Source organism: Sciurus carolinensis, chromosome X (assembly GCF_902686445.1).
Source record: "Sciurus carolinensis chromosome X, mSciCar1.2, whole genome shotgun sequence".
NCBI classification, from domain to species: domain Eukaryota; kingdom Metazoa; phylum Chordata; class Mammalia; order Rodentia; family Sciuridae; genus Sciurus; species Sciurus carolinensis.
In genome coordinates, this window is record NC_062232.1 from 112,510,109 (window position 1) to 112,531,116 (window position 21,008).

The following is a 21,008-nucleotide window of genomic DNA, read 5'->3' on the forward strand; positions in this document are numbered from 1 at the left end:
GTGTTTTCTTTTTCTTGCACCCATAGTTCCAGATCTCTGCATACTATTGTCCCCCATTTTGCAAAATAAAGCAAATAAAACATTTTAAAAACCCACAAGAAATATATTTCATTTCCTTCTTTCTCTTTCATTATGTTCAAATACAAGAACATTACCAAAGAAGAAAAAAGGGTTTTGAGATCCTTTTTGATTTCTCGTAGTCCTGACAATGGAAATGCTTTCTTAAGGAAATGAAAGGATTCACAGATCATTTGCCCTCTCTTTATATACCTTTTGATTCCCCAATCACAATAGGGTAGTCAGGCTTAAGGGTAAGCTCATATTTTTAATCACAATGGTTGTTGTAAGCAATTCAAATAATGCAGAAGTAAAAGCATAAAATAAAAGTTCCCCCATCATCCTGTCTTTCCAAAGAAAACCATGGTGACTAGTTTGAGGTATTTATGTATATACATAGATATAATATGTATTTTATATATATTTGTAAGAGTTTTCACATGTATATGCTAATATATAATTTTAACCGAAATTGGACTTATGCTATTCATACTGATTTGCATCATTTTACCAGTAATATATGTACCTTGGATAGATCTCCATGTCAGAACTTCCTTGTTCTTATTCTTCTATATGGTTATATCATAATCTCATGGATAACTTATCAACAATTGAGTTATGTCTACTATTTTGTTAATATAAACAATGCTGCAGAGAATGACCATGTATACTGGGTTTTTCACACTTGTATTCACATTTATGAAGCATAAATTCCTAAAACTGAATCTATTTATTTATTTTAATTGACTTTTTATTGATGCATTTGATCAGTTTAATTTCAAATCTCAATTTATAAAATGAAATGTATTAACGCTAGTATATTTTTGCACAGCTCTTTACAAAGCAATTTTGTGTCAAGCACCTCATGTGAGCTTCTCAACCACACTGTCAGGTCTGGATAGGGCATTATCTCTTTATTACTGAAAATTTCACAGCTTCAGAAGATATTGATCTGATTCTGCTAGATGTTCCCTTCCATGATATAATGTTTCTGCCAATATTAAGGACATGATTTGAAAAACATGCTTGGGAGCAGAGGATGTTAGGAAATCTAGTTCTGATTTTCATAATTCACAGTCATCCTCTGAAAAAGAAAATATGTTAGAATAACAAGCTGAAGAGAACATCTGATTGCCCTTCTTCTGAGATGGCACCCCAAACATATTTAGTAGATTTTTAAAAATGTTTCCACAGGATCATTTCCATTTTATTCCCCACCACCACAGATCATAGTTTTCATTCACTCCTTAAAGACTCAGCTCCTTACATGGGCTTTGGTGGAAGTCTAAATCAGAGCAGGTATTTTGATCTTTTCTTGGATTCAAGAGTTGGCTTCTATTTTTTCATTATATTTCCATTTATTTATTTGTTTATCCACATTTTTATTAGAGCATTTTAATTATACATAGTGTGGGTTTATTTTGAAAAAGTAATGCATGCAAGGAATTGGATTTCAATCCCTATTACCCTCCTTTCCCTTACCTCTTCCTTCCCCCTATTTTCTCTCCTCTCCTCTATTGATCTTCCTTTCACTCCTTTATTTAGGAGTTGGATTCTGGACAACCTTTATGTGATTGAGAGGACTCACACAGTATTGGAGCTTCACATATTGCTTGAGAAGCACATAGGCACTGGAAGACACTTCATAAATGTCCCTGATAGCTGCAGCCTCAACCATGCTTTTAAAAAACCTTAAATTTTTTTTCTTGGTGCAGTACAATTAGACTTAATAGTGGGGCCCATTATGCCATATTTGCACATGCATATAATTTCATCCATCTTGTTTCTCAGTATCTTCCCTTTCCCTCCCCTTCTTCCTCCCCATGATCAGCTTGCTCTACTCTACTGATCTCCCTTCTATTATTTCAAATAGTACATTATAATTACATATATAAGCAGGATTCATTGTGGTATATTTGCACATGGTCATAGCATAATTTGTCTACCAAGTCCTGAATGAAAAAATTCTTAATGGCCTTGTCCTTGGGCACACATACAGAATGGTTCCCCCAGTGAATAGGCTGTAGGTGGCTTTGGGGCGGGCTCTTTTGTTCCTTCTTCTTCTTCTTTTTTTAATTGTACCATGGAAGCTTGAACCCCAGGAAAAGATCCGGCACTGGGCTGGGCCCTCTTACACAGAGGGAGAGCCATACACCCACACCAGCCGCACCCTTAGTTAGAAGGATGTCACTTTAATCAAAATTTCCAGATTCTTCAGGGTTTCTGCTAAAATCTAGGGTGGAAAGGCAGTCCTAGAGTTTGTTTATCGGTGGGACAAAGTACCTATGGGACTATTTAGTCTGCTGGCAGAAGAAAATTATACGTATCCAAGCAAGCATCACATCATGATGCCCTATGCCCTAACCCCTCCTCCCATATTCCACTTCTTTAACTTCAAAAGTTAATTGGGGGAATGGGGTGTGGCTCAGTGGTAGGGGACTTGCCTAGCTTGCTGAGATCCTGGGTTCAATCCCCAGCACTACAAACAAACTAATGAATATGCAGACCACCAACTATCACATAGCAATTGCCTTTGAGGACTGTTTTTAAAGAAACATTCCTTATCTAGTGGGAATAAGCTCATTGCTAGCCTCCACTTTTATGTTTATATGATGGTGTTAAAATATGGCCCACCTCCTGATGATACCACATCCATCTTCTTTCTTTACTCCTACTGAGGCCTGAGGCACAGACCCTAGTCATAGATAAAGAGGTAAAGCTCCTTATAAATCTTCTGAAATTAACTCCAGGAATGTGTCCCTACAGTCATTTCCCTGGACTTGTTCATATCAAAGTTTGCCGGCCACTTTTATGCCCACTCCTACAAATAAACGTCTTTCTGAAGTTTATTATTCTCATTGGAATAGTGTGAAAACATCTGCCAACTTAGCGATTTTGCCTCGTATCTCCTTTTCCAAAACAATTATGAATATTAAATCAAATTAGTCTCACAGCTCATCCCTTGTGGCCCTACTGTAGTAGTTTCTGCCATTTGAAAATCGTTCCTTTAGCTCTGTTAAAAAAAAAGTCTTCTCTTCAAGTCATGGATAAGGACTAAACACTGTTGCCCAATTCCATGGCGACTCAATTTTTAAAAACCAGCATCGGGTTTAAAACTTTGCCAATTTTTTGAAAGTTGAAACAGCATCCGCTCTATCCATGTGCTATTTAAATCCTCAAAGGACTCTGGTAAATTAAGCATGGTTTCTGGTTACAAAAGTGTTGGGAAGAACTGGCCCATAACTTAGCTTAAAACTTGACTTTATAATATTTACTTCACAAAGCAGTAACCCAAATTACTGGTCCAATTGATGCCTATAGTTGCTAAAACGTAGAAGCACTATTTTCAAATAATGTTCTTCCATTTTCCCTTAGGAATCTCAATACCTCTCCCCCAACTCCCAATAGCCCTTTCTGTTTCCCATCTCTCTATTCTTTTCTCCTTAGCCAGATAAAATATTGAATAAAAATTTAAAATAAATGAGTATTTTAATGGAATATGATGCAGACCTAAAGAGAGCAAAGTAGATTTATATGTGTTGATACAGAACCAAGTCCAAGATATATTGTTAAACAGATAACACAGCAGTTAAGAACGTACAATGTGATTCCATTTGTGGTAAAAATGGGTCTGTTTTATACATTAAAATAGTCCCTCCTTACCTGTGGTTTCACTTTCTGCAATTTTAGTAACCCACAGTTAACTGTGGTTTGAAAATATTAAATGGAAAATTACAGAAATAAACAACTCATAAGTTTTAAATTGTATGCCATACTGAGTCATGTGAAAAAATCTTGCACCATCAGATTCCATCCTGCCCAGGATGTGAATCATCTCTTTGTCCAGCATATCCATGCTGTATATGCTACCTGCCCACTGGTTACTTAGTAGCCATCTTGGTGATCAGATGAACTGTCCAATATTGTGAGAGACAGAGATTACATTCACGTAACTTTATTACAGTATATTATTGTGTTGTTTTATCACTGTAGTTGTTAATCCCTTATTGTGCCTAATGTATAAATTAAACTTTATCACAGGTATGAATATACAGGAAAAACATAGGACAGTTATCCTTTGGCATCCAAGCAAGATTGGTTCCAGATTCCCCCCACCCATGGAAACCAAGATCTGTGGAAGCTCAACTTCTTTTTTTTTTCCTTCAACTTCTTTATATAAATAAAATGACAGCATTTGCTAATAACCTACACATATCTTTCCATGCACTTTTAATCATCCAATAATACCTAATAAAATGTAAGTGCTATGATTATAGTCACTCTACTATATTGTTTAGGGAATAATGTCAAGAAAAGAAATCTGTGCCTGTTGAATACAAATGAAAAATTCTCTTCTAATTTTCTCCTTTCCCTTCCCTTCCCTTCCCTTCCCCGCCTCCCCTTCCCTCCCTTTCCCTCCCCTCCCCTCTCCTTTCCTTTCCTCTCCATTCTTCTCTTTTCTTGTTCTGGGGATCAAACCCAGGGCCTTAGACATGCTAAGCCTGAATATACCACTGAGCCACATCACAAGCCTTTGGTAATATTTTCCAATAAATGGTTGGTTGAACCCTTGGATTTGGAGGGTCAACTGTTTATATGGAATTCAATACAATTAGTGGATTCAGGCATCTCCTATGGATAAGGGGGCTACTGTACTCTTCTATACTCTACAAATGTCCAAATATGTACAGAAAAAATGTAGATGGATATGAAAGAAAATGGGAATAGCAGTTAAGAGAGAATAGGGAGATGATGCTTTTATAATTTTTACCAAAATCATCTTATTTTTATGGTGCTGGAATCAAACCAAGGTCTTTGCACATGCTAGGCAAGTGCTTTACCACTGAGCTACATCTCCAACAACCTGCCATGAATATTTTTAACCTTCATAATTAATTGAGTTTTAATGAGTGAAATTTTACACAACAGTTAATCTATGATTTTTTTCAGCTTCCTTGACAAACATAAACTGAATATGTAACCAAGTTAAAGAAGTAGAATATGGGAGGAGGGGTTAGGGCAGAGGGTATACCATATTTATGTAATGTTATCATAAACATAAATAAGTTAATTTACTTTAAATTTTAATTTTAAATGTTTACCATTTACCATGTAATGTTTTGATATATGTATACATTATGAAATGATTACCATGAATCATCTAATTAACCTTTCCATTACCTCCCCTAGTTATCTCTTTTTGTGGTAAGAACATTTAGGATCTACCCTCTTATTGAATCTCAAGTAGGCAATACAGTATTTTTAACTAAAGACATCAGGCAGTTAATTTTTTAAAGACAAAAGAAAAAACAAAGCCAAAATAAGAAGTGTGGAGAGCTCATAGGGTTACCAATTAGACTCTCTTAAGTTAAATGGAGCCCATGTTTGCTACTCTTCAGTGAGGTAACTACTACCAGTGAGAATGTGAGTAAGGATGCCCACTATGGGCTGGAGGTGTAGCTCAGTGGTAGAGCACTTGCCTAGCATGTGCAAGGTCCCAGGTTCCACCCTCAGCATTGCAAAACAAAACAAACAAAAAAAGAACTATGCTATAAGTTGCACCATCTCTCAAAACAGAGGCAAGGGTTTGGGATGTAGCTCAAGTAGAATACTTGCTTAGCATGCATGCGTGAGGCCCTGGGTTCCATCCCCAGCACTGCAAAAGAAGTGGAAAAATGGAGGCAGCAAGGCATTCACGTTCTCAGTCTCTTTCCTTGTAGATACCCGAAATCCTCTCCTGAGGGATTTTGAGGGCCTCCCTGCATCACTCTGATGCATTCTAACCCCACTGCTCTTGAATCTGAATGTATGTTAAACTTTTTCCTGAATTGCTAGTGCTCCTTATAAGTACCACTCAAAGCATCTCATGGTTCTTCTCCTAACTATCGGTTATTGAGTGCTTTTTCTGTGCCATGTACCGTTACAAGCACTGAAGACAAAGAAAACATATCACCTCACGAATTCTCCTAGCAAGCATATCATCAGCTTTTATGTGCAGATGAGGAAAGTAAGGCACACAGAAGTTAAGACACTTGCCTTAGGTACACAGGTAATCCAAGGCTGAGCTGTAGCAGTTTGAACCTTGAGAGTTCAAGTCCCATTGCCTGACTTCTTAACCACTATGAGGCTACTGCTTCCTTGGAGATATCTGAGACTGACAGAATGTTTGACATTTCTTCACCATGCTGTTCTATTGCACACAACAATGCAGGAGCTACTCATAATGGTCTACAAGGCTCCCAACAGTGCTTACAGCACAGCTATCTTGGTCTGCTCAGCAGGTTCCTAGGCTTGCCCTTTAAAAACTCTTGGGGAGGACCTTGTACATAGGATTCTTCTCGCAAACAGAGATCTGACACTGTCATTATTCAGTGAAATCTTTGTGTTTTGGGGAGATAAGGTGTTGACGTTAAAGAAAAATAATCTTCCACCACTGCTACCACTGTCATGCCACTGACAAGCACCAAAGGCATTTTGAAGATTTCAAATCTCTAAGGACACTAGGAAGGGGAATGCAGGAGAATGTTGTACGTAATGCTTCCCTGCCTCCATCATCTCACTATAGCAAAGAACCTAAGTGATGTGTCCCCAGGGAATTTCATGTAACATGTGTGCTCTGAACTTCAAGTCCAGGGGGACTCGGGTGTCTCTGCAGTATCAAGTTAGTTCGTTAATTCATTCAGCCCTTCATTTCCCTGGGCTCCTTCTGTGCCACTGATGTACAGGGTTCATGACAGTCCTTGAATGAGGATGAGCCATGGTAGCCACAGTTCTTCTCATCCACAGACTGCCTAGAGGGTGTCAGGAATGGGAACGCTCATTAGCCATGGAGGATTTTAATGATGGGTTATCTGCTCAGTAATACTCATCTGTAATTTAATTAATTGTCCTCCTCTCTGCATACTGCCTCTTTCCTGGAGCTTGACATGCTTCTGGCAATGAATTCTGGCCAGGGGAGGAGAAAAAAATAAATTGACAGAAGTCCTACCTCCAAAATCTAATGTTTTCTTAACTGGACATGTTATGTGTGATGTTAGAAGCGTCACCTTTAAGCATTGTGTGGGTGGCTTCTTTCCCCATCCAGTTTTGATCTATTTAGCACAAAAATGACTGCCGCAAGACTCAAAAAAAAAAAAAAAAACCCTTATTTGTGCAGTGAAAAGGGGAACATGCTTTCGCCTTTCAGGCGGATTGGTTAGGGACTGGGGGAAGGAGGGAGGGGGAGAAACCTGTGCAAAAGCCATAAAGAGAAAAAGAACCTAATTAAAACAGGACATCTGGGCATGCTTGTCTTGGGACAGTTGAAGCAAAGAGAGCACTTGTAGAAGAGGAATAGAGTCAAACAAGCGTAAAATGGGCGATCCTTTCTTCCTATTTCTGTGCTGGCTGAAGCAGCAAGGGTGTAGTGGAAGGAAATCAACAGACTCAAATGTAGAACATTTGAAATGGAATTGCCCTTAGAGATCAGCTGGTCCAATCCACTTGCTGCATAGAAGAAACTAAGACCCAGAAAAGGACTTTTCTAACAGCATCACAAGTTCCACATTTAAAAGAAATCTTTCTTTAACGGTCCTGCAAATGCACCTTGCTGATTTTTAAGTCTGCTAGTACTGATTGAGAACAGGGAAGCTGCTGGAAAATTCACTTTCCTTCTTTCCCAAAGCATTTGAATGGTGGCAAGTGTTTGAAAACGATTCTCAGAAGTGCTAGCTCCCTACTAAAAAATATTTGATTTCACAAAAGTTGAAACTGCTGTGTGGTTATAGATGTGTAAAAGAAGTTACAGATCTCACATTCTCAGAGCGCCATCTTATGGAAAGACTGCAGCATTGCAGGTACTCCCTGACAACCAATGATTTGTCAGACTGTTTCCTTGGAAAACACCCCAGGCGCAATAAGCACTGTGGAAAAATGGGATAATCTAAAGAACATAAATAGTTTTTGAAACAAACTAGAACACAGGATAGAAAAAAATCTTATTAAGAGGCTCTAAGAAGTTGTTCTAGTTTCTGAGATGCAGTCTTAATTTACATAAATGCACAGAAAAATAAAGCAAAGATGAAAATAGCTGAGATTTGTAAATGAGATTAATAAGGGCAGTAACGATTTGATTCTTATTTATTTATGCACATATTTAATGAAAAATGCTTTTCACGGCCTTTAAAAATTACAAATAGATTTTGGTAGTGAGAAAGCAAATGCTAGCAAAAAAACCTGGAGGATGCAAACCCATTTATACATCATTTAGTGGACATTAGCAACATAAGAGAATATCTGCATTGGAATCCATTTTTAGCCTAGTTTCAAACCTCACTGTGAGGAGGGGCTAAAAGTTTGGTTTTGGAATATAATCAAGAAGTCTTTTAAAGCCAGAGAAGCAAAGAATATGTTCCAGTTGGTGAGGAAAGAGCGAGAAGTTGATATCATCCACCACAGAGAGAAGAGTCACTGGCTGTGAGGGACAGTCCCCAGCAGAGAGGGAAGGTGGAAAATGCCTGAGATGGGATTGCCAGTATGTTAATCTGAAGAAGTCAGTTCTCCAGAGGAGCCTGGAGAAAAGGAGAGAAAAAAAGGAAATCAAAATAGTGCAAGTGATTCTTGAGAGAACTGTAGACAAGTCGGTGAGAACTGATACTAGGCCAGGGCAGGAAGGCTGGCACAGGGCTCTCTGATGGGTGTCTCTGAGGCACACATACAAATGAGGAAAGGACTCTGACAGTGTTTAACTGTTAACAAAAACAGAAATAAAAATATAAATCAAAGCTCATTAATGGGAGAGGGAGAAACAGAACAAGGACTAAGGTAGGGATTTCTTATTCTAGCACCACAAATGCATTCACCAAGTTTTCTTGTCCCTCTGAGTTAAACCAAGAGTAAATAATTCATACCTGTTTTTTATTTGTTTTGTTTGTTTTGTTTTGTTTTGTTACTTCCAAACAAACAAACCCAGGGGCACTTTACCACTGAGCTACATCCCCAGCCCTTTTTATTTCTTATTTTGAGACAGGGTCTTGCTAAGATGCTAAGGCTGACCTTGAATATGCAGTCCTCCTGCCTCAGCCTCCCAAGTCACAGGGATTACAGGTGTCCACCACCATGCCTGGATCATACCTGTTTTTAAGTTAGTTTTTGGCATCACTTCTAATGAGACACAAATGAGACTCCCCTGGAATAGAATAGTCAAGAACAAGGGAATGAGGAACCAGTTGCATATCTCAACAACACATGAGGGCACTATATGAAAGTAACTGATATTCAAAATAATGATCAATAATTTTAAGAAGCTAAATTCACTTTGGTACACACAGTTTACTGGGGCCACACATAAATAAATTTTTCAAAAGAGCAAGTCATGTAGTAGAAAGAGTACTGGGCTTTAAGTCAGAAATACAGATTAAAAACTGGTTCCACCCACCTCTTGTGTGACTTCTAACAAGGAATTAAGCCTTGGTGAACGTTAGTTTTCTTATCTGTAAAATGGGAATAATGCCACTTGCATTATTTTGAGGATTACTTGATAAAATGAATATTAGTATGTTGAGATAACATAGGCAATGTACTAAAAATGGTGCCCAACATGTATAGAGTTCTATGTTACGCTGTTAGTATTGTTATTATATGAAAGTACTGAACACAGTGCCTGACATGCAGTAGATGTTCAATTAATGCCATTTGAAAAGAACTTGCAGAGAGAGGATAAATGAACCTTACAATGAGTAATCGGAAGCTTTGCATCCCCTTATCTTAGGGCCTTGCTAAATTGCTGAGGTTGGCCTGCAACTTGCAATCCTTATGCCCCAGCCTCCTGAGTCACTATGATTGCAGGCATGCATGTAATCTGAAAGAACTTAAGAAACCAGAGCACTTGTCTTTAGTATGATTCTAGGTAAAATATGAGTGGAGGCAGGGGTGGAGATGGTGTAGGATCAGGGAAAATGGACAAAATAAAGGATTGAGCTTTCTCTGACATTACACTTGAGGACTGATGTGTGAGTGGCTGGTGCTGAGCATTCAGGCCTAGCTGAAAGGGACTCTTCAGCAGAGATACCCTCACAAAGCACACAGGGGACAAGGCATCTGAAGGCATACTCATTGGTCAGGACTTCAAGTGATTCAACATTAACTTTAGTCCATAGAACAAATCATTCAGCTGTGGCTCAGTGAAACCCACCAAATTTCCCAAGTGACCACCTTTGCGTATCAGAAGATCTACTTCACTCCCCTTCCTCCTGAAGTGCATATTCCTCCTCTCAACGATATAAAATATTCTGCTTCCAATTTGTTTAACTGTCATAAGTGATGAACTACATAGCTCTTGAGAATATCTACATGTTCTTTCAAATCTCTGTCTTCAGAACACTGCTTTATTGCTCTCAGGTCCCTACAGAGTCCACAACAAACATTCATTCTTTAATGGATGGTCTTCAAAATAAATAATAATACCACTTATAATCACACTTCATTGACTCAACCCATTTTGGGAGCAGGGCAAGTCTGAGATGGGGAAAACTGTGACTTGTAGACCCCCACTTTTTATTGTGGAACTGGGGATCAAACCCGGGCCTCACACATTCTAAGCAAGTATTTCACCACTGAACTACATTCCCAGTCCCAGATTTTTCTCTTGTGTTGCATTTCAAGTATAGATAGTAGCACTAAGTGAAGGTCCCTCAGTGTCACTAAAATACTTTAAAAGAAAGCTAAACATGCCCTGGCTGTTAGTTCCTCTTGCCTTATGTCATTCACTTGGAGGCCTCAAAATATTCCACATGCAGGATTAGGCCTACCTAAATTCTGAGCCAGTGATGACAAAGGCAGGAGGTGTTAGCTTAGCTGACTCACTTATGAAGCACCTTGCTCCTCAAAGCCATGATTTCATGTTTCAAGAGCAAACCCCCAACCATGAATGGTGGTGCATGCCTGAAATAACAGTGGCTTGGGAGGCTGAGGCAGGAGGATGGCAAGTTGGGGGCCAGCCTCAGTAACTTAGCAAGACCCTGTCTCAAAATAAAAAATAAAAATGTCTGAGGGTGTGGCTCAGTGGGAAAGTGCTCCTGGATTCAATCCCCAGTACCAAAAAGAAGAAAGGAAAAAAACAAACAAAAAAGGCAAGCCCCAGGTGTTCTGGTACCACTTCCTCTTGCCTAGTGTCATTTTGTGTTTCCTTGGGCTATATGGCCTGAACTCTGTTCTGGTCTCCTTATTTGTCTTCATCTTTATGTCCACTGCCTTATCTGGTACCTGGTACATAATGGGTACTCAATAAATGTCTATCAAACTGACCTGAGATGGAGGGTCTTCCACAAAGTTCAGCTTATGCGATAGAGACTAGCCTGTTTTTGTCTGGCCTTTGTCATCCTGTTCCTCCTGGGACTTCCCCCAAATCTGTAGCCCTTAACTGAGAACCTGCCTTACACTGGACTTTTAGCCAGGCAACCTTGCTGTTGTATCTCACACACCAGATCACCCTCCTTTTAGAAACCAGTGACTACCTGGAGAATGGCCCAGTTCCTTCCCCATGCCTTAATGAATATCATCTTTCGAGTGATAGGACACACCCTATTTGGGCCAGAGCCAGTGAGATGAGTTCTCATAGCCCAAGCCCCACTCCTTCCAACCTCAGTCTCATACCCATGGACCAATCGCCTGACTCCAACACTGAGTTCACCTAAGATACACACCTGCTAGCAACATCATTTTGCATTATAAACCTAAACAACCACATACACTTTGCCCATCTTTGTTTCCAAATTAATGAAATTTCACTTTTGTGAAACACATCTGACAGATCTGTTATATTTGCTATAGGTCAAGGCAAAAACTCTGAGAGGATTTCAAATGTAGTGGTGAGGCTTCTAGTTCCAACTTTTTCTGAGGTCAGAGGAAGGATTTGCTGTCTTCATCAGTAACAAAACCAGCAAAGAGCAAATGCTATATTGAACACTTACCTAACAAGCATTTACAGGGCTCTGCTCAGCCACAGAATCCTAGTAACTGGGGTCCCTGAATTTTCCAATGTTCTAGCCCACTTATTCTAGTTTGGATTTCATGGAATTGTGTCCTCAGAAAATGAAACATTCAACAGATGACTGTGTTGGATTCCCACTGCAAACCTCTGATGCGGAGTGGGCAGCTCTACTATAGTTTGAGTATGTCTTATCCAAAATGCTTGAAACCAGAAGTATTTTGAATTTTGAATTTCTTTCTGATCATGACACATTTGCTTGTATATATGAGATATCCTGGGGATGGGCCCATGTCTAAACAAAGAATCCATTTGTTTCATATATACCTTATAGACATAATCTACAGGTAGTTTTATACAATATTTATAGTACACCTGCATTTAAAAAATTTTTAGTCATTTTTTATTATTTTATGTTTTATTTGTTCTTTTTAGATATCCATGGCAGTAGAGTATATTTTGACATATCATACACACATGGAGTATAACTTCCCATTCTTTTTTTTTTTTTTTTTTTTTTTTTATTTTTTATTGTGAACAAATGGGATACATGTTCTTTCACTGTTTGTACATAGAGTAAAGGCATACCATTTGTGTAATCATACGTTTACATAGGGTGATGTTGGTTGATTCATTCTGTTATTTTTTTCCCCTTCCCCCCACCCCTCCCATCCCTCTTTTCCCTCTATACAGTCCTTCCTTCCCCCATTCTTGCCCCCCTCCCTAACCCTCACTCTAACCCTAAAACTAACCCCTCCCACACCCCATTATGTATCATCATCCACTTATCAGCGAGATCATTCTTCCTTTGGTTTTTTGAGATTGGCTTATCTCACTTAGCATGATATTCTCCAATTTCGTCCATTTGCTTGCAAATGCCATAATTTTATCATTCTTTATGGCTGAGTAATATTCCATTGTATATATATGCCACAGTTTCTTTATCCATTCATCAACTGAAGGGCATCTAGGTTGGTTCCACAATCTGGCTATGGTGAATTGAGCAGCAATGAACATTGATGTGGCTGTATCTCTGTAGTATGCTGATTTTAAGTCCTTTGGGTATAGGCCAAGGAGTGGGATAGCTGGGTCAAATGGTAGTTCCATTCCAAGTTTTTTAAGGAATCTCCATACTGCCTTCCAGAGTGGTTGCACTAATTTGCAACCCCACCAGCAATGTATGAGTGTACCTTTTTCCCCACATCCTCGCCAACACCTGTTGTTGCTTGTGTTCTTGATAATCGCCATTCTGATTGGGGTGAGATGGAATCTTAGGGTGGTTTTGATTTGCATTTCTTTTATTACTAGAGATGTTGAACATTTTTCCATATGTTTGTTGATTGTTTGTAGGTCTTCTTCTGTGAAGTGTCTGTTCATTTCCTTAGACCATTTGTCGATTGGATTATTTGTAGTCTTGGTGTTGAGTTTTTTGAGTTCTTTATAGATTCTGGAGATTAGTGCTCTATCTGAAGTATGATTGGCAAAGATTTTCTCCCACTCTGTAGGCTCTTTCTTCACATTGCTGATAGTTTCCTTTGCTGAGAGAAAGCTTTTTAGTTTGAATCTATCCCAGTTGTTGATTCTTACTTTTATTTCTTGTGCTATGGGAGTCCTGTTGAGAAAGTCTGGTCCTAAGCCGACATGTTGAAGATCTGGACCTACATTTTCTTCTATAAGATGCAGGGTCTCTGGTCTGATTCCGAGGTCCTTAATCCATTTTGAGTTTAGTTTTGTGCACGGTGAGAGATATGGGTTTATTTTCATTTTGTTGCATATGGATTTCCAATTCTCCCAGCACCATTTGTTGAAGAGGCTATCTTTTCTCCATTGCATATTTTTGGCCCCTTTGTCTAGTATGAGGAAATTATATTTGTTTGGGTTTGTGTCCGTGTCTTCTATTCTGTACCATTGATCTACCTGTCTATTTTGGTACCAATACCATGCCGTTTTTGTTACTATTGCTTTGTAGTAAAGTTGAAGTTCAGGTATTGCAATACCCCCTGCTTCATTTTTCCTGCGAAGGATTGCTTTAGCAATTCTGGGTTTCTTATTCTTCCAGATGAATTTCATAATTGCTTGCTCTATTTCTGCAAGGTACATCATTGGGATTTTAATTGGAATTGCATTGAATCTGTATAGCACTTTTGGTAGTATGGCCATTTTGACAATATTAATTCTGCCTATCCAGGAACATGGGAGATCTTTCCATCTTCTAAGGTGTTCTTTAATTTCTTTCTTTAGTGTTCTGTAGTTCTCATTGTAGAGGTCTTTCACCTCTTTTGTGAGATTGATTCCCAAGTATTTTATTTTTTTTGAGGCTATTGTGAATGGAGTAGTTTTCCTAACTTCTCTTTCTGAAGATTCATCACTTATGTATAAAAATGCATTGGATTTATGAGCATTGATCTTGTATCCTGCTACTTTACTGAATTCACTTATGAGTTCTAAGAGTTTTCTGGTGGAATTTCCTGGTTCCTCTAAGTATATAATCATATCATCAGCAAATAGGGATAGTTTGAGTTCTTCTTTTCCAATTCGTATCCCTTTAATTTCTTTGGTCTGTCTAATTGCTCTGGCTAGAGTTTCAAGGACGATATTGAATAGGAGTGGTGAGAGAGGGCATCCCTGCCTTGTTCCAGATTTTAGGGGGAATGCTTTCAGTTTTTCACCATTAAGAATAATATTAGCCATGGGCTTAGCATAGATGGCCTTTACAATGTTAAGGAACGTTCCCACTATCCCTATTTTTTCTAGTGTTTTGAGCATGAAGGGGTGCTGTATTTTATCAAATGCTTTTTCTGCATCTATTGAAATAATCATGTGGTTCTTGACTTTAAGTCTGTTGATATGGTGAATTACATTTATTGATTTCCTGATGTTGAACCAACCTTGCATCCCTGGGATGAAACCCACTTGATCATGATGCACTATCTTTTTAATACATTTTTGTATGCGATTTGCTAAAATTTTGTTGAGAATTTTTGCGTCGATGTTCATTAAGGAAATTGGTCTGAAATTTTCTTTCCTCGATGTGTCTCTGTCTGGTTTAGGTATCAGGGTGATATTGGCTTCGTAGAATGAGTTTGGGAGGGTTCCCTCCTCTTCTATTTCATGGAATACTTTGAAAAGTATTGGAATGAGCTCTTCTTTAAAGGTTTTGTAGAACTCGGCTGAGAAACCATCAGGTCCTGGACTTTTCTTTGTTGGTAGGCTTTTGATGACTTCTTCTATTTCATTACTTGAAATTGGTCTATTTAAATTGTGCATGTCCTCCTCGTTTAGTTTAGGCAATTCATAGGTCTCTAGAAACTTGTTGATATCTTCGAAATTTTCTATTTTGTTGGAATATAGATTTTCAAAATAGCTTCTAATTATGTTTTGTATTTCAGTCGTGTCTGTTGTGATACTTCCTTGTTCATTCCGAATTTTGGTGATTTGGGTTTTCTCTCGTCTTCTCTTTGTTAGTGTGGCTAAAGGTTTATCAATTTTGTTTATTTTTTCGAAGAACCAACTATTTATTTTGTCAATTTTTTGTATTGTTTCTTTCGTTTCAATTTCGTTGATTTCAGCTCTGAGTTTAACTATTTCCTGTCTTCTACTACTTCTGGTGTTGGTCCGTTCTTCTTTTTCTAGGGCTTTGAGCTGTAGTGTTAGTTCATTTATTTTTTGAGTTTTACTTCTTTTATTAAATGCGCTCCATGAAATAAATCTTCCTCTAAGTACGGCTTTCATAGTGTCCCAGAGATTTTGATACGATGTTTCTTTGTTCTCGTTTACCTCTAAGAATTTTTTAATTTCCTTCCTAATATCTTCTGTTATCCATTCCTCATATAATAGCATATTGTTTAATCTCCAGGTGTTGGAGTAATTTCTGTTTTTTGCTCTTTCATTTATTTCTAGTTTCAATCCATTATGGTCTGATAAAATACAAGGAAGTGTCTCTATCTTCTTGTATTTGCTAACATTAGCTTTGTGGCATAATATATGGTCTATTTTAGAGAAGGATCCATGTGCTGCTGAGAAGAAAGTGTATTCACTCTTCGTTGGATGGTATATTCTATAAATGTCTGTTAAGTCTAAATTATTGATTGTGTTATTGAGATCTAAGGTTTCTTTATTCAATTTTTGTTTGGAAGATCTGTCCAGTGGAGAGAGAGGTGTGTTAAAATCACCTAGTATTATTGTATTGTGGTCTATTTGGTTTCTGAGATTGAGAAGGATTTGTTTGACATACATGGGTGAGCCACTGTTTGGGGCATAGATATTTATGATTGTTATGTCTTGCTGATTTATGGTTCCCTTAAGCATTATGAAATGTCCTTCTTTATCCCTTCTGATTAACTTTGGCTTGAAGTCCACTTTATCTGAAATGAGGATGGATACCCCAGCTTTTTTGCTGGGTCCATGTGCATGGTAAGTTTTTTCCCATCCTTTCACCTTTAGTCTTTGGGTATCTCTTTCTAAGAGATGAGTCTCTTGCAGGCAACATATTGTTGGATCTTTCTTTTTTATCCAATCTGCCAGTCTATGTCTTTTGATTGATGAATTCAGGCCGTTAATATTCAGGGTAATTATTGAGATATGATTTGTATTCCCGGTCATTTGACTCATTTTATTCATTTATTTGCTTATTTTTGACACGACTTGGTTCCTCTTTATTTGAGAGTTCCTTTAGGATATCTCCTCCCTTTGCTGATTTGCTTCTTTGTTTTTCATTTCTTCTTCATGGAATATTTTGCTGAGAATGTTCTGTAATGCTGGCTTTCTTTTTGTATATTCTTTTAGCTTTTGTTTATCATGGAAGGATTTTATTTCGTTGTCAAATCTGAAGGTAAGTTTTGCTGGGTATAAGATTCTTGGTTGGCATCCATTTTCTTTTAGGGCTTGAAAAATGTTATTCCAGGCCCTTCTAGCTTTTAGGGTCTGGATTGAAAAATCTGCTGATATCCGTATTGGCTTCCCCCTGAATGTAATTTGGTTCTTTTCTCTCACAGCCTTTAAGATTCTGTCTTTATTTTGTATGTTAGGTATTTTCATTATAATGTGCCTTGGTGTGGGTCTGTTGTAATTTTGTGTATTTGGAGTCCTGTAAGCCTCTTGAACTTGATTTTCCATTTCGTTCTTCAGATTTGGGAAATTTTCTGAAATTATCTCATTGAATAGGTTGTTCATTCCTTTGGTTTGTTTCTCTAAGCCTTCCTCAATCCCAATAATTCTCAAATTTGGCCTTTTCATGATATCCCATAGTTCTTGGAGATTCTGTTCATGATTTCTTACCATCTTCTCTGTTTGTTCGACTTTGTTTTCGAGGTTAAATATTTTGTCTTCAATATCTGAGGTTCTGTCTTCCAGGTGTTCTATCCTATTGGTTGTGCTTTCTATGGAGTTCTTAATTTGGTTTATTGTTTCCTTCATTTCAAGGATTTCTGTTTGGTTTTTTTTCAATATCTCTAACTCTTTATTGAAATGGTCTTTTGCTTCCTGTATTTGCTCTTTTAACTGTCTATTGGTGCGTTCATTCAATGCCTGCATTTGCTCTTTCATTTCATCGTTTGCTTCCCTTATCATGTTGATTATGTACATTCTGAACTCCCTTTCTGACATTTCTTCTGCCATGCTGTCATTGGATTTTATTGATATAACATCCAGATTTGTTTGAGGCATTTTCTTCCCTTGTTTTCTCATATTGTTCAGGTATCAGTGGACTGCAGAGATGTTGCAGATTTCCTCTATTGACTTATAATGTCCCTGAAGATTGCTAGTGTATCCCCTCTTATCCTTCAGTAGCCTGAAGTCTTAGAGGAAGTTGATACTTCGGTGTTCCCCTAGGTAGCTGCCTCTCTAGGGGTGGTGGTCTTCAGGTGGGGTATATTCCCTGCTAGAGGGCAGAGGTGCCTCTACTTGTTGACCAATGGTCATCCAAAGGGGAGCTAGACTGCGGGCTAAGGCAATGCCTGTTTGGGCCTGTGTCTCTGGTTTTACTGTCTTTGTGGGAAAACCTCACTCTGCGGGGAAGACCCACCCGGTGGGGAGGTCTCACTAGTCCGTTCCCCTCCTAGAGGTTCTCCTCAGTCCACAACTACCGCCTGTGCAGGGCAGCCTTCCCAAGCAGCGTTTCCAGGGGCCTGGACCTACCTCCTGGGCTTGGGAGCCCTGCCCTTCGCAGACGAGTCTCCTTTGGTGGCCCCTCCTCAGAGAAGCTGCCCACAGTCCTGGAACCTTCGCTCCACCCCTCAGCTGGTCTCTGTGTAGCTCTTTCAAGAAAAGGTGCTTAGATCCCCGGCTCGGACCGTGCTTTGCACCTAATCGCCTAGCTATGCGACCCCTCCTCTGAAGAGTCACTTGGAGCCTCGTACATATGCTCCAAGCCCCAGTGACCCGTCACTCGTCTCTTCCTCCAGGCAGGTGTTCTGTGTGGGCGCTTGGAGACCAAGCCACTCACTGCGCACCTCCACCTCCTCAGGACAGCCCCCTCCCCGTTGTTCAGGCAGTTGCTGAATCCAAATAGTTCGCCACCCAACTCTTTCTCTGGCAGCCCCCGGAGCCCTGGCAGATTGGTCCAAAAAACCAAAAAACCAAGCGGTGTGCTGCTCGGCCTCCTCTGCAAGGTCTCCCACTTTCCGAGCTCACTGTTCCAATGAGGGTAGATGTGTCTTGCTGCCTGGGCAGGGCAGCCTTCCCAGGGGCCCAGACCTACCTCCTGGGCCTGGGAGCCTCACCCTTCGTAGACGAGTCTCCTTAGGTTGTCCCTTCTCAGAGACGCTGCCTGAAGTCCTGGAACCTTCACTTCGCCCCTCAGTTTGTCTCTGTGTAGTTCATTCAAGAAAAGGTGCCTAGGTCCCTGGACCGGACCTTGCTATGCACCTAATCGCCTGGCTATGCGACCCGCCCTCTGAGCAGTCACTTGGAGCCTCGTACATATGCTCCAAGCCCCAGTGACCCGTCGCTCGTCTCTTCCTCCAGGTGTGGGCGCTTGGAGACCAAGGCACTCACTGCGTACCTCCACCTCCTCTGGGCAGCCCCCTCCCCGTTGCTCAGGCGGTTGCTGGATCCAAACAACTCGCCGCCCCACTCTTTCTCTGGCAGCCGCTGGAGCCCTGGCAGATCGCTTCAAAACCAAGCAGTGTGTCGCACAACCTCCCTTGCAAAGATCCCCGCTTTCCGAGTTCACTGCTCCAGCAGGGGAGGTGTGACTTGCCGCCTGGGTAGGGGCAGCCTTTGCAGGCAACGTTCCCAGGGGCCCGGACCTCCCTCCTGGGCTTGAGAGCCTCACCCTTCGCAGACGAGTCTCCTTAGGTTAGAGAATCTGCCCGCGGTCGTGGAAACTTCAATCCGCCATTTTTCGCTCCGCTTCGCTGTTCGTTTTTACCGCTCCGGCGGGGGAGGGGCGACCCGCCGAGTCACTGTACTTCACAAAGTTCTCTGCGTTCCAGGGCTACTGCCCCTTCGGGGACGCCTCCCCTATGGGAGAAACTCCCCGGGCGGCTTTGAGTTGGTCCCAAGTCACTATCTCCTCTTTTGAATCTTGAGTCCTGGAGCAACATGAAATGCAGCCGCCCTCTAGTCCGCCATCTTGAACCTCTCTAACTTCCCATTCTTATGGTTGTATATGATGTGGAGTTTTGCTGGTGGTGTATTCATATATGAACATAGGATAGTGATGCCTGATTCATTCTACTGTCTTTCCTATTCCCATCCCTCTCCCTTCCCTTCATTCCCCTTTGTCCACTCCAATGAACTTCTAGTCTTCTCTCCTGTGCATCTGCATTTTGATTATAACCCATAACATGAAGTCAAGTGTGGAATTTTCCACTAGTGGTGTCATGTTGGCACTCAAAAATTTTCCAATTTTGGAACATTCTGGATTTTGGCCAGATCAGGGATGCTCAACCTGTACTTCATGACCCATCAACAGACATCGTTATACTTCACAACATGCAGAGTGCTGGAGCACAGGGGTTGGTGCAGCTAATAGGAGGGAGAAGGGGCTAGCAAGAATAAGGGAACTCAGCTGGGTGCAGTGGTGCATGCCTGTAATCCCAGGGCCTTGGGAGGCTGAGGCAGGAGGATTGCAAGCTCAAAGCCAGTCTCAGAAATGGCAAATAACTGGGGCTGGGGAGATAGCTCAGTCTGTAGAGTGCTTGCCTTGTAAGCACAAGGCCCTGAGTTCGATCCCCAGCACCAAAAAAAAAAAAAAAAAAAAGAAAAAGAAATGGCAAATAACTAACCAACTCAGTGAGACCCTGTCTCTAAGTAAAATACAAAAGATGGCTGGGGATGGAGCTCAGTGGTGGAGTGCCCCTGAGTTCAATTCCTAGTACCCACCACCAAAAAGATAAAAAGAATAAGGGAACTCAGTAGAAAGGTCTCATCTGCAGAAAGTGGAACTGCTATTTCTGTTGCCTTCTCTTAAGATCAATTCCAGAGTCCAAAAATCAAGGCTGCCTCCAGAGCCCTGAAGTAGCACAAGGAAACACACTCTGCAAGTCTTTGCCTAGTGGAAGAGATGGCAGTGGTGTGCATGAAGGAGGAAACCCAGTAGCAGAACAGTTCTATCCCTTAGTGGCTCTAAGTCTGGCACTGCCACTCTCTAGTTGCCAGGAGTAAAATAAAGGTAAATAACAGCAAAGGTAGGAAGAGGTGATGTATAAATGCCCCCACGCCAACTGCCCCAGTAGCTGCAGGTGCCCTCAGCTACTCTGCTCATTGCACCTGCTCTGCTGCTGGAACAAGTGTCCCATTGTATGAGGCTGTACGCATGGAGGTGCTAAGCAAACAAGAAATGACTAGCCTGGTCATAAAGTGGATAGGATTCCAGGAAAACTTTACTAAGCCAAATAAAAGTGATTGTAAAGCACTTGGTAAAATATAAACTGCTACATAAATACTTAATAAAAACTCAGAGCAATGCACACAAGGACAACTAGGTCAAAAATTACCCAAGTTCTCTAGCCTGGAGGGTCTTGAAAGGAATGAAAATTGTCTT

The 21,008-nt window shown here is 40.2% G+C and overlaps 1 protein-coding gene across 1 annotated transcript in view; it reads right to left on the reverse strand.

Moving 5' to 3' along the window:
- Positions 1 to 21,008, reverse strand: part of Gpc3 (glypican 3) — a 415,144-nt gene that overhangs the window by 103,404 nt on the left and 290,732 nt on the right. The window lies entirely within an intron of this gene.